The sequence below is a fragment of the Mchenga conophoros genome, linkage group LG3 (assembly GCF_057382185.1).
Source record: "Mchenga conophoros isolate Kocher_MC1m ecotype Shallow Benthic linkage group LG3, M_conophoros_male_GT1.1, whole genome shotgun sequence".
Lineage (NCBI taxonomy): Eukaryota > Metazoa > Chordata > Actinopteri > Cichliformes > Cichlidae > Mchenga > Mchenga conophoros.
In genome coordinates this window covers 556530-573600 of record NC_140528.1, presented here as the reverse complement: position 1 = coordinate 573600, position 17071 = coordinate 556530, and the positions used below count along the sequence as shown (strand labels likewise).

General features: G+C 40.8%; 1 long non-coding RNA gene across 2 annotated transcripts; it reads right to left on the bottom strand.

Moving 5' to 3' along the window:
* Positions 1-11577: 11577 nt before the first annotated feature.
* On the bottom strand, positions 11578-15279 carry LOC146576919 (uncharacterized). 2 transcript variants are annotated; one of them, XR_014891614.1, is made up of 8 exons: positions 15017-15279; positions 14259-14298; positions 14067-14113; positions 13708-13752; positions 12834-12863; positions 12306-12374; positions 12024-12098; positions 11578-11629 (listed from the first exon to the last, which is right to left on the bottom strand). It is a non-coding gene; the product is annotated as an uncharacterized LOC146576919 (long non-coding RNA). The 2 variants fall into 2 exon arrangements; XR_014891613.1 differs by lacking the exon at positions 15017-15279 and having other exon boundaries at positions 14259-14996.
* Positions 15280-17071: the final 1792 nt, after the last annotated feature.

The following is a 17071-nucleotide window of genomic DNA, read 5'->3' as shown; positions in this document are numbered from 1 at the left end:
AAAGTTTGTAGCATGCGTGCTTGTTGTTTTTGTCTTTGCACTAGGATGATGTCGGCGTAAATGTGCAGTCATATTCGTTGTGTTCCCACTAGTGCTTTCAGATTAATCTCGTTGAAATAACCTTAACGCCACAACACGGCAAATCTCCGTTAACGAGCTACCGCCGATCGTCCCGTGCATGGGGCTAGACGGCCAACACTGTTAACCAGCTAACTGCGCTAACACACTAGTTCACACCAATGTAATTGAACATTGCATGGCACATCCAACATACTGTTTTACCTGAGTCCATGACTCGCTTACCTTCAGGGTCATACGTCACATGAAAACCAAAAATAATTCCAAACGCCAGATCTGAATGAGGGTGGGGGAGGTCCACTTCTGTCTCGCTAGCTTGCCCTGCGCTCTTCCTTCTGACCATGCTGTCTGTGTTGAGCGCTCAGTGAATCTGCGTTCGACTACTCCGCCTAGGCTGTACTCTCGAGCCTAGGCGGAGTAGTCGAACGCAGATTCACTGAGCGCTCAACACAGACAGCATCGTCAGAAGGAAAGTTGATAAAATAAATTACAAATTTTGTATTGTTCGATACATATGCGTACCGAACCGAAAGCACTGTATCGAACGGTTCAATATCGATACGAATATCGTTGCACCCCTTATATATATATATATATATATATATATATATATATATATATATATATATATATATATATATATACATACAGTGGGGCAAAAAAGTATTTAGTCAGCCACCGATTGTGCAAGTTCCCCCACTTAAAATGATGACAGAGGTCAGTAATTTGCACCAGAGGTACACTTCAACTGTGAGAGACAGAATGTGAAAAAAAAATCCATGAATTCACATGGTAGGATTTGTAAAGAATTTATTCGTAAATCAGGGTGGAAAATAAGTATTTGGTCACCTCAAACAAGGAAAATCTCTGGCTCTCACAGACCTGTAACGTCTTCTGTAATAAGCTTTTCTGTCCCCCACTCGTTACCTGTATGAATGGCACCTGTTTGAACTCATCATCTGTATAAAAGACACCTGTCCACAGCCTCAAACAGTCAGACTCCAAACTCCGCCATGGCCAAGACCAAAGAGCTTTCGAAGGACACCAGGAAAAGTATTGTAGACCTGCACCAGACTGGGAAGAGTGAATCTACAATAGGCAAGCAGCTTGGTGTGAAAAAATCAACTGTGGGAGCAATCATCAGAAAATGGAAGACATACAAGACCACTGATAATCTCCCTCGATCTGGGGCTCCACGCAAGATCTCATCCCGTGGGGTCAAAATGATCATGAGAACGGTGAGCAAAGATCCCAGAACCACACGGGGGGACCTGGTGAATGACCTGCAGAGAGCTGGGACCAAAGTAACAAAGGTCACCATCAGTAACACACTACAACGGCAGGGAATCAAATCCCGCAGTGCCAGACGTGTTCCGCTGCTGAAGCCAGTGCATGTCCAGGCCCGTCTGAAGTTTGCCAGAGAGCACATGGATGATACAGCAGAGGATTGGGAGAATGTCATGTGGTCAGATGAAACCAAAGTAGAACTTTTTGGTATAAACTCAACTCGTCGTGTTTGGAGGACGAAGAATACTGAGTTGCATCCCAAGAACACCGTACCTACTGTGAAGCATGGGGGTGGAAACATCATGCTATGGGGCTGTTTTTCTGCCAAGGGGACAGGACGACTGATCCGTGTTAAGGACAGAATGAATGGGGCCATGTATCGTGAGATTTTGAGCCAAAACCTCCTTCCATCAGTGAGAACTTTGAAGATGAAACGAATCTGGGTCTTCCAACATGACAATGATCCAGAACACACTGCCCGGGCAACAAAGGAGTGGCTCCGTAAGAAGCATTTGAAAGTCCTGGAGTGGCCTAGCCAGTCTCCAGACCTCAACCCCATAGAAAATCTGTGGCGGGAGTTGATAGTCCGTGTTGCTCGGCGACAGCCCCAAAACATCACTGCTCTCGAGAAGATCTGCATGGAGGAATGGGCCAAAATACCAGCTACTGTGTGTGCAAACCTGGTAAAGACCTATAGTAAACGTTTGACCTCTGTTATTGCCAACAAAGGTTATGTTACAAAGTATTGAGTTGTATTTTTGTTATTGACCAAATACTTATTTTCCACCCTGATTTACGAATAAATTCTTTACAAATCCTACCATGTGGATTCATGGATTTTTTTTTCACATTCTGTCTCTCACAGTTGAAGTGTACCTCTGGTGCAAATTACTGACCTCTGTCATCATTTTAGGTGGGGGAACTTGCACAATCTGTGACTGACTAAATACTTTTTTGCCCCACTGTATATATATATATTCTACTTTTCTAAATGATTGACTATTTCAATGGAGAACCTAAATGACACGGACCCGTGTTTGTTATTACATATCTCTATTTTGAATGTGACAAGTCTATCATTCCTTGTTATTCATAGGTATTAACAGAGTTTTTGGCCTTTTTTCCCTCTATAAAAGCTAATTGACTCTTTACAGTGGCCTGCTATGGTTCATAATAACATGTTCAGTCATGAGTGAAATCAAAGCTTTTCTTCACTTTAGCATTTAACATTCCCAACAATATAATGTGATACCTTAATTAAAACACAGCTACTAAAACACAATTTTCTTAATGCAAACATCAGTGACTCAACATTAGCAACCAAAGGGTTCAGTCTGCAGCTCACACTCATGTGAAGCTACAGCCTCCCCCTTTAGTCTCTGTCATCCTTCTGCTCCTGCACAAACAAAGCAAGACAAAACATCCACCCTTCTTCTACAGGCTGGGTGAATTGTTGTGGACATTCACTAATCCTAAAGTCGGCACCGTTTTTGTCTCAGTGTCAAGTCAGTTAAATTTTTAGTCGTCAGTCCGTCACAGTCCAGTCACATGCATACATCCACACACATTCATACCAGATATTGCTGATAATGGAGTCTCACGCGCAGCCTATTCGAGCCTCCATCACCAGCAAGATGACGTCATCATTTTAAAGGAAAACAGCTCCTTGTTTTTGGACTGAATTGACTCGCTGCAATCCTTTTAGGCTCAGGACTTCTCATGTGATCAATGTCACATATCAGTGAATTTCTCCCAAGCCCATTATAATCATGGAGAAAAACACTTTGCCACTGTTTCCAGTAAGAATATTTTATAGAGCTTTAAAGTTCAACCTCTCAGGTCTGGATTAAAGAGCTGATTTGTTAAATCGGGAACTCACAAAATACCAAAATATCACCACCGGTGGATCACACCTCTCAGATGTTCTTATCTCAGTGCACTGTAACAAAAGCACAAACAAACGCAACCAATAAAATACTAATAAAGTAACAAATACTGGGGCCCATTGCAAACATGTCCAAGCATAAAACCATCTTTCTCTCTCTTAGAGAAAGAAAACAATCCAAACCTCACTGATAAAATCAACCTAGTGTCAAGCAAAACCCAAAAATCAACCAAAACTTCACCAGAAAGTTTTTCTCCCTCCCGGGACAATATTGTGCAGGAATACAGGCACCGTAACTCCTTTTGCACTGACAAAAACATGTTGGATTTACTTGATTCAATAGTGGACACTGGTTGCACACAAAGGTTTTGCTTTGGCAGAAACTTAAACAACTGGCTGATTGGGACCCACGCCCAGTTTCCCACCTTGGCTCAGGCGATTAGAGGATCATCAGGGGGTCCTTTTGTCCCTCTGTGGGGGGTCACTCCCACTAGGTTTATATCTGGGACTCTCCACCATTTGACCTTAGAACTGAAGAAGCTTCTCGGATGAGAGGTGAAACGTCTTCAAGCAACTTAAAGAAGTCCAGACGCTTTTCTTTGCAAGCTCCTTTGACTTAAACAACTGAGTTAAATCAACACAACCTTTTCATATTCAGTAAAGCTGCATGTTGTGTTCATAAAACACGATTGAAACATGTTCAGATGGAGTAAGTTGAGCTCCTGGAACATTTTAATCCTTCAATTGAAATTGAATGGGTCTACAACAACTACCATCCTCCTATCTCTATCCTGGTTGCAGCAGGGCTGGGAAATAACCCTGAAGTGATAGGTTACCAGGCAGGGTACACCCTGGACAGCTCACCAGTCTATCAGATAGAAACACACAGCCGTTTACATTCATGGATAATTTAGCCCAGGACCTTCTTACTGTGGAGCAACAGCACTAACCAGCATGCCAACAATGGAGGAAATACAGGAAAGCTATGATTTCCTGTATTTGAGGCAGAATTATTTTGTTCTTGCCCTTGACAGGTTAATCCACAATAAATAGCAACAGCATGCATGTGGTGTGTGTGTCGTTGTCTGCCTCTTATAACTCCAGTGATTTTCCTGTAGTTTGAAATCTTATGCGGTGTTGACACAATAATTTGTTGTAAACCAGGAAATTCCCAACTGTGGTAGAAAGCACAGCTTAGCCTTAGCAAATGTTCAAAGAAAAGTCGTCACTTCCTGATAAATATTGTCACACTGGGGTTTTTGCAAATGATATCAGTGAGCACTGTGTGGCAGCTGGAGTCAGACAACTGAAGCTCCCACAATCAAGACCACAAACAGCTTTCAAAGGAGATTTGAAGCTTTTCTGGCAGCAAGCTTCATGATTTATGGGACTGGAACTGGAACAGAAACTACCTGATCACCAATGGTGAGCTGGCATGGAATTATTTTTATGACATTTTATCAAAGTTATAAATAAGCATGCCCATTAACACATAGTGAGTGAGCATGTTGTCTTCCCACGCAGTGAACAGCGGATGCTAATGTTTTTGTCACTTTTTACAGAGTCAAACTCAAAGTAAGGTCAGTGCTTCCACGCTTTAAACGCTGCACGCTCACACTCTCTCCACACTCGATAGATTATCCATTGTTCATCTGCACACAGCTGCGGTTTTAGTAACGCAGTAACGCAGCGTGCTTAAGGGAAAGTAACAGTAATCTAATTACCTTTTTTGCAATAGTAATCCCTCACTTTACTCGTTTCTTGAAAAAAGTAATCGGATTACTGCCCATCTCTGGTTGGAGCTGTGCACTTGTGGGTTCCACCTTGTGTACACGTTTATCTTTGCTGTGTGTACTTGTACCTCTGAGTGGAAGCTGAACTCTTGAGTTCGAGTATCGAAGCATCAGCTGTGACGTTAAAGTCCAAACAGCTCGTTCATTTGACGTGCAAATGAACGAAGGTAACGCCGTTTTCATGTGGATGTGTCACTGAGACACTTTCCACATCCACAGCTCACAAAATGGGAAAACTATAGAAGTATAACAATGAAGAAGTTACTATGTTACGGGTCCCAAGGATGAAGACCTCGATGACAAATATGTTACCTGTAAAAGCAGGTGAAGAGCAGAGTAAGGAAGACACGATGCGTCTCTGCTTTCCTCCAGAACGTGTCTGAGTCTGATTTATTTCACACAAATAAATGCTACAAAACACTAAACATGAGCTTTCAATATGCTGTTCAGCTGGTTCCTCATTCACATCAATTACATTTACTTATTTCACAACATCAGTGAAATATACTCTTTTTAACTGGTTCAGTTTCTCAAGTTCACACTTCTTTCCATAACAGCTACATCCTTTTATCATATCAATAAACACATCACATTGTCTTCTGCAGTGTCTTACTGGCTAAACAGTTCTATTCAATAACAGCATTGGTAAATACATTACATTTGTTCCCTCCAGTAATTTACTGGCAAAATCACTATTTAGTGCATCATGAAACACAGCTTGTTGAATCAACCCATGAATGCCTCTGTTAGCTACACAGAGTTGCTCAGAGTGCTTGTGTTACACTAGCTAATCTACTCAGTCACTTTAACAGAACTATTAACATTCACATCTCACAGAACTGATTTGATTGGAGCATTACAACACGTTTGCACAGAGCATAGGAGCGCACTGACTCTGCTTCACGAGCGCTCCACCTAACGAGCGGGCTCGCGGTGCGGTCGCGCGGGACACTCCTCTGGTTTTCTCCCGTGTTTACATATAAATAACTTTGGCGGACCGCCTTAACTCTCCCATTCACATTAACGTGGGTAACCATGGTGACAATAAACAACATTTTCGGTGCGAGCACCGTGTACCGACCTGTAAAAGCAGGTGAAGAGCAGAGTAAGGAAGACACGATGCGTCTCTGCTTTCCTCCAGAACGTGTCTGAGGAAGCAGCGGAAGGTGGGCTCCACTTACTGCTCCCCGAAACCCCGGAGCAAGCACCAAAGTTCCGCCCTCACTGCTTTCTAACATAAAATGAATCCCTGTTACATGGATTTTCTATCCTCTTAAAGAAACTGAAAATAAATACATATAGCAATGAAAAATGTCCCGTTACATGAGTGTTTTACACAAAATAATATTCATGTGGTCATTCCCTCACAGGGGTGCCACAACTACACTGCTGTTTTGACAGAGACACAGTGTGTTTATCTAACTTGGCTGAAGCCAAAGTTCTCCAGACAAATTCAGTCTGTTTCTGCCAAGTGTGAACTCACTGGATGAGCGCCAGATACACAGAATCAAAAAGGGATAAATTACTTTTCTTATGTCATGTTCCCGTCACAAACTGGCTCAAGGAGAGGGGAAGCAGGAGTCCACAGATGAAATGTTCCTATAAATAAAGTGGAATTTATTCAAACTTTACCAAAACTTCAACACATCAAATACAAGCAGTTCAGCAGGGAGTGGATGTGTGTTGCATGTGCCAGGTGGATGCAGAGAGAGGCCAGGGCCACGTTCAAACCTGAACACGCTGCACAGTGTTTTGTTCCATTTGTTAGGGATGAATGAAATGCTTCCTTGAAAGGATGTGTGCAGTCACCAGTGGGCGTGGAAGCATGTGCGCCCTCATTTGGTGGGTGTGCAAGAAAAGTCATCCTGTCACACAGCAATGCCTACATAAATCACACCACTCTGCTTAAAATAATAATGTTTAGTGAAGCAGGTGAAGCAAAGGGCTGCTTTTAATAGGCTGGGAGACCCAGGTGTGCTGCTTTAGCTGCTGAGCCTCTTATGACAGAACAGCGGAGAGTGGTAAGAAGGGAGGAGGGGGTCTGGCTGTGTTTGTGAACGATAGATGGTGTAACTCTGGGCATTTCTCTATCAAAGAGACGCTATGCTGTAAGGACATTGAGCTGCTAGCGGTTAGCATGAGACCGTACTATCTACCACGAGAGTTTACACACGTGATTATGATAGCTGTGTATGTCCCGCCCTCTGCTAACGCTGCAGCAGCCTGTGAGGTCCTGCACACTGTAACCAGCAGACTCCAAACACAGCACCCTCAGGCCCTTTTCCTGATCTCTGGGGACTTTAAAGATGATGTAACCATTTAATTATGGTTACATAATTAATTATGTAATTAATTATGCAAAATGCAAAACGCTCAGCTGTGTCTCCAATCAAAGCTCTGTAACTTCAGAGGTGATGTTCATATGTTGACTAATGGTTTTCTTTCATTTTTGATGTACTGCAGAATATTTGTATAAAATCCAGGCCAGGAAAATCTCCTTCATGTGTTTCTGTGTTTTGTCTTCAGCTACGTTGACACAAAGGCCTCTGCTGTGACGCTCACACCTTTGATAAAGTCTGGAGAGTGTCAGCTTCCTGTTTATAGATACAAAAATATGTAATGTTGTGAACTCTGGCCGCAGCGGCGCAAGAAAAAGGAGAATTACGGGAAGCACTCACAACAGGTAAAATCAAAATAACAAAGTAAAGTAGGATAAAATAAAAACAACAAAAGAACAACACAATATACTTCCCCGTACTGTTACTGCTAACCTCTGTTAACCTAGTAACTCTTACCTTCTAACTGACAGCTGGTCAATAAACGAGCTCCATAAACGCTCCATATTCACCTTTACATGGAATATAAAGGGAAAAGAAGAAACACAGTGCTGTGTCAGCGTTAGACATATAGATATATCCTTGCTTTTAATACATTTGAAGGTGGGTGGGAGAGGTGCTTCTCCGCGTAGTCTACGGTCTCTTTGGGATCGGTAAAGCTTTTCCTCACATCACCATGGGTCACTAACAGCTTTGCAGGGTATAGCAGTCTGTACCTGACGCCGGTCATCCCACGTAGTCTTCCTCTCATATTTGCAAATGCGGCTCTGCGTTTCCAACAGAGGGAGGGAAATCTGGGAGGATGTTTATTTTAAAAACCCTTATACATCAGGTTCTTGTTCTCTGCAGCTTTCAGCAGAATTTCCTCACCAATGTGGTAGTAGTGCAATCTCAAGATGATGGGCCGAGGAAGATGACTTTGTTTGGGACGCTGGCGATTCACTCTATGTGCTCGATCGATGAGTGGCTTCTCCTCGAGAGATAGCGCCTCCGCCAACAGGTGTGAACCAACTCAGTCATCTTGGGTCCCTCTGTGCCTTCTGGTATTCCTGCAGTTCTTAAATTATTCCTCCTGGAGTGCCTCAAGAGCTCCACATCTCTCATCTAACTTCTTTACCTCCGCAGACAAACGCTCCACAGTGGCCTGGAGAGTGGCGATGGTGTCAGAGTGGTTCGAGGCACAGTCCTGCAGTTCAGTCAAAGTGTTATCATGCCTGGCCACGTCGCTTTTTATGTCCGAAATTGAGGGCTGGATGCTCTGGTTCAAGGATGATATCTCGCCTCCTATGGTGGTAGAAATCTCTAATATGCAAGTGTCCAGTGCTAGTTAGTTAGTTCTAGTTCTAGTGGTTAGTGGGGCTTTATTTGATGATTCTAGTGTGTGTTACATTGTTGTCATATTGTTGAGTCGCAGAGCTGTACAGTGTTACAGTTTCTGTAGAGTCTGGTATAAGGAACTCAGATCCCTCTGTGAATAATGTTCACTGAAACTGATCTGTAGTTAATGAACTAGTCAGGATTTACACTAGAGAATGTTTCTGCCATTACATGGCCTGTATTTGTAGAGCGCTTTACTCGTCCCTAAGGACCCCAAAGTGCTTTACACATCCAGTCATCCACCCATTCACACACTGGTGATGGCAAGCTTGTAGCCACAGCCACCCTGGGGCGCACCGACAGAGGCGAGGCTGCCGGACACTGGTGCCACCGGGCCCTCTGACCACCACCAGTAGGCAACGGGTGAAGTGTCTCGCCCAAGGACACAACGACCGAGACTGTCCAAGCCGGGGCTCGAACCTTCCGATTACAAGACGAGCTGCCAACTCTTGAGCCACGATCGGCCCACATATTGTTGTCTTTTGTTGCAGACACCAAGTGTTGAGATCCTGTCTCAACCTCCTACATTCTTCCAGCAGGTTACACATTATTTTTTGTATTTGGAATCAAATATATGTGTCAGTTGGGCCTAGTGCAGGGGTCAGCAACCTTTAACACCCAAAGAGCCTTTTGGACCCGGTTTCCACGCAAAGGGTCAGGGTTCGGGAAAACACTGGGAGCCGCAAATACTTTGTGACATCTAAAATGAAGATAACACTGTGTATATTGTTTTTACCTTTATGCTTTGTGTGAACAACTACAGTGTGTTGCTTATGAAATCCATGAAGTGCTACAGAGAAAATTACATTTGATTTATGTAATGAACACATTTTGAGCTCTTAAAGAAATATAACAAAGGAAAGCTGAACTACAATGATCCATGTAGCAAACACAAACTGTTATATCGCCTTTGGGCTTTTGGAGCCTTGACCTGACTTTTAAAAAATAATTGGAAAAAAGCTCTATGCTGCTACAAAATGAAAAATAGATGTTTGCAAAATTCTGCCCAAGTATGTATTTTACCTGGTTACTGCGTGTGGCGGGCGTGGTCTGCAGCGCCGCTGCAGGGGAGGCGGACGCACCTGAGCGGCACCCGCAATCACGCCTTAACGTCTGTGCTCTCTCTGCTGTTGTTGGTGTGTGTCGGGCTGTGAGCTGCAAAGCTACAGCCGGCTGTGTGCGCACAGCAACCGTGTGTGTAAAGTGGTCAATAAAGAGATGCTGAAAAGCGCGTTCATGCAAACATCGTCGGGTCTGCCGTGATATGTTTACAACGGGACTTCTGCTCCTGAACCTCTGCGCACAGCGTCTGCAGGTCGGGGCTGTACGAAGTCACTTTATCTCTACAGGACTGTAAGCTGTCGTCTGTGAGGCGTGAGCGTGTTTGTTTGAACACAGTTCACGGTGGAGAACAGCTGCTGACATAATGTGGATCCCAAGATCCATAACTGGCCTACCTGGGGCTGAAAGTCTCCATAAATGCAGGCGTTTCGGCGGCTACACCGGCTTCCACGAGTGTGACGCTTATTTTGAGAAAATAATAGAATATAAATGTATTTTTATATTCCAATATCACAATAATCTTCCAATGTAGAACTACAAATTAAAAAAGAACTAACATAAATCAAATCCACTTCAGCTAAATACTTCTCATTTATTTCCATCTTACATGCTGTGACTGCAGCCATTCCCACATCTCTGTGAATGGGACTCATGGACATGGATCAGTGGTTGTTGATCAATGGTCCTGAGAATCTGCATAATTAAGATGAAGGAACGGAGCTCCCAGCCCATCGTTCCTGCAGCTGCTTTCAGTCTTTATGCAAATGTCCTGTTTGTAAGACTGAAACCTGCAGCTGAGACTGAAGACGTCACCTGATGATGACGACACGTTTCTCCCACAAAACGCTGCGTCCAGATGAACAGAAGCAACAGACTCACTTTCCTGGATGATTGAGATGCATCAAGACTTCATTGTGTGTTACTTCTCATTCAGCACAGACACATTATTCCTGTTAGGTCATGTCAGCTGTCACTCAGTACAAGCACAACTGTGAACAACACAAACTTCTCTTCAATGTGTCACAGAAACACTAAGTGTGAGAGCCTGTATGACACACAGGACAGACTGTAAGCTCTGCTGGCTGCACAGCACTTTGTAGCAGTTTTCCAACATGTCCTCCACCCGTGATGTCAGTGGTGGGACCCCAGTCACAGCACTCAGCACCACCTCCTTTAAATGGATTTTATAGCAGTTCCTCCCGTTACTCGGTGCAACGCTTCTTAAATGTGTTTTTGCAGGATAAAACACAGCAGGTGGTGTAGAGAGGACGTCAGCTGACGGAGCAGAGGGAGGCAGACTGTGGATAAATGACAGAGTGAGAGGAGAGCAACCATGACAGAAGCACAGGTGTGGCAGATAGAAGTGGCTTTATAGACACTTATTGTCAGTCCTCGTGCATGCTGTGGAAATAAGTGTCTGTGTCATGAGGTGACATGTGAGCTTACTTTGGTCAATAAAGCTGAACGACCAGTTTTCACTTTGCTTGTTACGCTTGTTTAGTGACGTCTGGGTTTCTGTGGAGCCCGAATTTTGATGAGTTCTGGTGAAATCATCTGAGATCATCTGAGCATCGGTATATATATATATATATATACACACATATACATATATGTGTGTATATATATATATATATATATACACACATATACATATATGTGTGTATATATATATATATATATATATATATATATATATATATATATATATATATATATATATATATATATACACACAGTCTCAGTTCCCCCAGCTTTCACTGCAATCCTCAAAGCCCTTCTGGACACGCTGGGAAACCCCTTCCTTACCCCCACTGTAACAAACAAAAGTCACAGTTCTATTACTTTTATCAGAGTTAAAATAAAAATGTGATTTATGTTAGCTGGCTTCATTTAGCAAACAGATATTTCTGTTTATACAGATACAGATATTAATACAGATATATTTTACGCATAATTTACCTCCTTTTTTTTCCTAGATGGGAAGTCTATCCAGTCACATTACAGTAATGCTAACACCCCTTTTGGTCGTCTCTCCTTACCTTCCAGCATTCATAAATCTGTTGACCTTCTTTGTCTGAGACCAACCACTACAATGCATCATCACCTATTTGTATTGGTAACTTACTTTACAACCTATTTTAATGGTTGCAAAGTAAGTTACTTGTGCTGTATGCAATTTTAGATACACAGAAAGTCTTCACATACTATATATGGCTGTCATAGTGTCCTTATCAAGGGCAGTTCTTCACTCTGCGCCGATGTCCGTTTTGCTCTGTCCTCCTATAAAAAGCATGAACATTTGAGTGTTTGACTAGTTTTAGATTTCCAAAAATTTGATATTTGTACAACTAAACATTTGAACTACAATTATATGCTATTGAGCGATACTTTTATGGGTAATTTTCGGTAAAGAAACTGGTGACAGAGTTGTAGGCTTTTTAAAGTACTATTAGCTAACCATTTGAACTGACTTTCAAAGCTGATTACCTTTTAAATTGCTGTGGATCAAAACCTCCAGTGGGAAGGCGGCCATTAGAAGAACACGCACCATTGAACCTGAAAATAACAAAAACAAACAAAAAACAGAACAATATATAAGAGTCCGGTAGGGTAATAAATCTCTTCTGAAGCAATATAGTTATTTTGGGTGAAAAACAAACATTCCTCTAAAATATATATACTGACATCAGCAATCAACATCATGATTGTAATTATTTCCTTTTTAGTACATCTACTGCTGTTTGCATGTGTCAAGCACTACGACTGTATCTATGCATATAAATTCACCATATATATCCAGCAAAAATGTTTTGTTATAGTCAAAAGGAAAACAAACAAAGGCATTCAATCAGAGGTGAGAAATTAATTGGGAATATGAATTATAGGTGAACTATTCTTTACCTACTAGCAATCAAGCTTCTTTAACCAAGAAGCTTGAAATATTTGAATGTAAAATAAAATAAATAAATAAATAATAATAAAAATAACATGATGTAATTAAAATGCACAACTTACATTAAGGAAATCTGCATTTGTATCCACAGGCTAAAAGTAAAACAGTAAATGTGTTAGTGATAGTACAGGTATTTTGTAAAAAAAAAAAAAAAGAGGCAGTAACTGTGACGCTTCTAGTGGGATGCTAAATGCAGAGATTTATATTTACAGTATAATACTGCATGTACGTACGGGTAGCTGTGTTGTGAACTGTAACTGAATATTAGAGAATCTCAGAGAAATTAAATGTATTTATTTTTTGAATTTATCAATCATAAAACTGTGTGTTTGAAGGCCTGTTACGATAACGACTTTTTGTTGGTCGGTATATTGCCCCATAAACAATTGCGACAAGTTATGTCATTGTCATTTTAAGACCATTTTATGTCTTTGAATGTATAATCATAATATAACACCATAATAATGCAAGATCTACACACTTTCAATTGACAAACCAACATCTAATTCTTAAAGTATTTAGATCATTGAAATTAGGAATCAAAATATTAGATACCTTAAAAACTTGAATAAATAGTAAGTTTTCTAACAAATAGAAAACAATGTTATTTAATGTTATTGTTTTGTTATCATTATATTTTATTTTTGTAAATATAATGGCACATAGATTACATCATCAACAATTATTGAGGTCATGTACATGTACTGTGTGTTAAGTCGATATATCGATTATTGTGATAGGCCTACTGTTTTGGTATCATAACGAGCTTGTCAAACATGCATGACCACTAAACAATGTCTAAGCAGTAGTATTGGTCTGAATGACAACAAACATAACTAGTGTTTTGGAAAATCTGTTAGAAAACAGTTATTTCAATAATTATGATTAGCATGTGACACAGACACTGCATAAAAAACTACAACAACAAATACTTACTTTAGGAGGATGGGGGAGGGCAGCATGAGGTTGAGACTTTGACATCTGTAAGAAACAAATTCATGTATTACAAACAAGTCACTTAAAAATACATTAATGTGGCAGACTGTTCCCTGTTCAGATGCAGTGTATAAGTACAATCAGGGGCTGTCACAACAATGGGGTGGGGCCAAGTGGCTGCAACCCTAGGTACAATGTGCAGGTATTATATAATTACATATAATATATGTGAATAAAGCAAGAATCTGTTTAGGTTAGTCACTGTGCTGACTGATGCTTGCTAGGTTTATATGATTGCAAACTGCACAAAAACAACAACAGCAACAACATTAATGACAATGACAAACAAAATTACTTACATTTATGTAAATCTCACATTAGGAAGATCTGCATTCGATTTCATGGGCTGAAATAAATAGGCAGAAACATTACTGCTAAAAAAATAAAAAACAAAAACTCTAAAAAGCCTAAAAATGACTTAAAAAGCAAGGAAATGTGGAACATTGTAATTAGCGAACATTAATAAAGCATAACTGTTCTTTGTTTCTAACCTTGGTAAGTACTCTGTAGCCAGAAGGAGAGGTAGGATTTCTGTGAAAGCCAAATTAAATGTGAATAGGCTTTGATAGTTATTGAGAAGGCAGAATAATAAGAAAAGGCAAAAGTACGTCACAATATAATTAATTAAGTTACATATTTTGATTACCAAATTATGGAAGCGTGGAGCTGCCACCCAGGCAAAAGAAAAATAGAGCTGTATCACGTTATGACGTGAAATGTTTATTGTTCTAACATTATGCTTTTCATGTTTGTATAATACAGTGGTTCTTAACCTTGTTGGAGGTACCGAACCCCACCAGTTTCATATGCGCATTCATTGAACCCCTCTTTAGTGAAAAATAAAGTGTGTTTTTTTTTTCAAATTAGACGTAGATATGTTTTTTACTGGTGCACAAAATGAGCCGTGCACGTCACAGCGGAGGCTCTGCCGAACCCCTGAGACCAACTCACCGAACCCCTAGGGTTCGATCGAACCCAGGTTAAGAACCACTGGTATAATATAATATCACATTATTATAATATACATAATTGTCACGTTCGCACAATATTGTACGGACGTGATAATTATGTACATTTTTCGTACAATGTTGTTCAAACATGTTGTTCAAACATGATAGTATATTGTTAGAACGATAAACTTTTCACGTTATAACGTGATATACTTATATTTCTCTTTTGCCTGGGTGGCAGCTCTACGCTTCCGTTCCAAATACACGAGAATAAAGTAATATTATATGGGAAAAGGCACCTGCTAGCTTGATGATGGAGGCTTCTTAGACTGGCCACCCGCCTTGGCTTCTTGTCGCCACTCCATGAAATAAAGGTCCGTTTCCTCCATGCCGGCTAATTATTCATCCTCATTAAAATCTCGTATATGTTCAGTTGGCAGAATTGAGAATTTTACATCTTCCAACCACTTAATTAACGCGAACATAATCGGCTTGTTTCTTCCCGTCTCCTGTATCCGGCCGTTCCTCTCGCTGTCAGATTTCGCGCCTCAGAGACGTCGTTATTTTTCAAAAAAAGAAGAAAGAAAGAAAGAAAGAAACAGCAACAACTACTAAAGAGAGTTTTTGCACGTTCATTGCACATTTGTGGGAATGTTTAAATATTTAATTTTTATTAATTACTTTTCATTAGATCTTTATTTTTTAAACCACCGTGGCAATGCACATGCGCATACACTCCTGCACGCAAAGGGCTTTGGAGTTGACGTAATGTCGCAATGCATTGTGGGAGCGCAGCACCATCTTGGCAGGTCACGAATCAAAACAAGTTTGCTACGAACCATTCTGAAACGTAGCTCAAAAGAAAATGACGGTATAGAGACAGATTCTGTCCAGATGCAAAGAGACGGTACTTGATTGTTGAAATGTGGACCCGTATGAAATATAGCCGTGGAGTAGAAACCCTGAAGACCAAACCGCTATTGACTTAGCATGATCTACTCTCATACCTTGTCTGTGGAGTCAGAGCATACATGGCGCACCAATTTCGCAATTATAAATCTCTGGAGGCGCACATCCAATTCACCAAGGACTGGGTACAAGATTTGGTTATTTTTAAGCCTCCACGTTGTGAGTACGCCGTCATTCAAGCAAAGGTAAGTCAGCTTGAGTACTGCGAGTAAAATGCGTTTGATTCCCCCCAACATTCAAATTAGTGCTAGCAAAAATTCATTCGTGAGGGGGAAATTACAGTGAGAACATGTAGAGGCTCTGTTAGAGGGATAACATAGTGAGTTCAGTGCATTGATGTGACATTGTCCTGAAGGATTTAGTTATTCTTTATGGTTAAAGAAATTGCCCTAATTAATTCATATTTATTATAAATAATCCTAATTACACATCTTGCTTCCTTGTTTGTGTCCTGTGTCACTAAAAATACATTCTGTTTTAGTTTTATACATTGATTAATGACCTGCAGAATCTGCTTGTCATATTAGGTGTCCATAGTTGTCACTTAAAGTCGAACTTTATGTTTTCTCCCTCTTGAAAGTGATTACATCCTTGCATTACATACTTTAGGTTCATTTTTTGCTGATAGGTTTCTAAAAAGAAACATGCAGATTTAGAATATAACATGCAGCGTTCTATAGATGGATACATAAAAACACTTTATTTGTTACATTTATGATAAATGGATTTGAAAGTAAATAAAACACATTTGTGTCGGCCTTGGCTCATAGTTCTTGTCTTTAAATGAACTTTGTCTGTGTGTGTTTCAGGTCCTGCACTCTTAAAGACTGAATTGCAGCATTGCAGCCACAGGTCATTGTGAGCATCACAGGGAAGGTTGAAGCCGCCCACTGCAGCTGTATGGCTAGAGTCGTGGAGACTTGCAGCCATGTCACTGCTCTTCTGTTTAATGTAGAAGCAACAGTGAGGATCTGTGGCACAAGGACTGTTACAGATGAACCTGCATACTGGGGTTTTGCTGGGTAATATGACCAAGATACAGCCAGAGGTTGGCCATAAGATAGACTTCTCCTCTTCAGCTGCCCAAAAAAAAAGGTTCTTGATCAAAACATAGACAGACCATCTGTAGTGACAGGTAAAAGAAGCCATCCTCAAAAAAAGAAAAGTTCCACCTGCTACTGTGGAGGAGTTGGATCAACTGATGGGACAATATTTTTCCAAGCATAGTTCTGTTCTGAATAACCCATAATGTTTTAATTTAGGGGGCCATGTAAATACTTTGCATTTACTGAATATGTACTTACTAAATACCACTGTTCAAAAGTTGAATAAAGAAACAAAGAAATGTTTGCCTATTTTTAATTAAAAGCACTTTGTCGAACATC